Here is a 1,544-nt window from a genome sequence, read left to right on the forward strand (position 1 = left end):
TTTCCTTTTTTGTTTTCTTTAGGTCACGAGCAGTTGTCCAAGCATTTCACTACATATCGTACTGTGTATGACTGTGTACGTGACAAATAAAATTTGAATTTGATTTGAATTTGAATTTGCCACTTAAAATGAACATCCTGAACTCTATGGCGCAGTCTGATGATGACAGCCCAGCAGTGAGAGATGTAAAAAAAAACATCAGGTAGGACCGGGAGCAGAGATACGCTAATCCTGCCCTTCAGAATTACCTACACAAGTGCACAGCTTTAGATCCTCGATTCAAGTCCCTGCGACACTTGGATGATGTCACTCAGCTGAGAGTCTATGGAGCACTCACCACAGAACTTGTCCTGAGCATTGAACAAGTAGGTGGGGGTTTTTTTTTTCATTTTTGAAATTTTATTTTGCTACTGCTTGATTTATAAATATTATTTAAACAAATACAATTAACAGTTTGGTTGTTTATATTTCCTCAGGACCAAGCCGCAGGCACCACAGAAACTGCGACCTCCGCAGAGACTCAAGCAGCAAACTCTTCAGATTCACCATCAGCCTACGTAGGTAGGTAGTGTCCTTCAGAGCATCCTTCCCCTGAATTCGGACAAAGCAATTGTCTGTGTCTCCCCCCTTTGTTGTATCCATCCATCCATGTAGCCGTGTGCTCAGATTGTCTGTGTTTCCTGAGGTAAGTAGTTCCCGGTTTAAACCTATTCCAATTTTCTTGTATCTTCTGTTTTTGGAAGAGCTCAGCAATAAACTTGTTTTTGGACTTAATGTGACCTGTGGTAGGTACCTATTACAACAGGACAGAGCTGTAGGCACACAGTCAGTTAAAATGGTTTTAATGTTAATACAAAAATAAAAGTAAACATGTAACAGCGGCACCTGCAAACAAATAAAAACGTTACTTTATTAAATGCGGTAAAAATGATAAAAAATTGTATGATTGCCCGTGAGACAGGATAAGCGCTGCGGGGAACCTGTTAAAAACAAATCAAAATATATAACACACGTTAAAAGAGATGGCAACAGACACAGAACCCCAAATGGGCAAAACAGGGTTTAGGTCAACCCTGCTGGTAAACAGAACCTGTTACTGAAAGCAACCACACAGACACTAGTGTACTTTTCACTTGCAAAGGGAGCATTGGAGAGCAGTGCTGCGACTCGCCTGTCTAAGCAACTCCAACTGATTCCTTCGCTGCAGCCCTTTTTATTGTCAGCAAGCAATCATTCATGAATATGCGATTACAAATACATGTGACATTCTTAAGCAGGCACATCTGAACAACATCAGTGTCAATGTATTCTCTCTGTGTGTGTGTGTGTGTGTGTGTGTGTGTGTGTGTGTGTGTGTGTGTGTGTGTGTGTGTGTGTGTGTGTGTGTTTCCAGTAGGGCTGGACGATATATCGAGTTTTTAAAAAATATCGATACACAGCAAAATCTCCAGTGTTAAATTAACACTAGAGAGTGTCTATATGGGTCCACTCCTCTGAGTGTTAAATACAACACTGTTAAGATAAGATAAGATAAGATAAGATAA

The sequence above is a fragment of the Pundamilia nyererei genome, unplaced genomic scaffold (assembly GCF_000239375.1).
Source record: "Pundamilia nyererei isolate P.nyererei 1_Seehausen unplaced genomic scaffold, PunNye1.0 scaffold00068, whole genome shotgun sequence".
NCBI classification, from domain to species: domain Eukaryota; kingdom Metazoa; phylum Chordata; class Actinopteri; order Cichliformes; family Cichlidae; genus Pundamilia; species Pundamilia nyererei.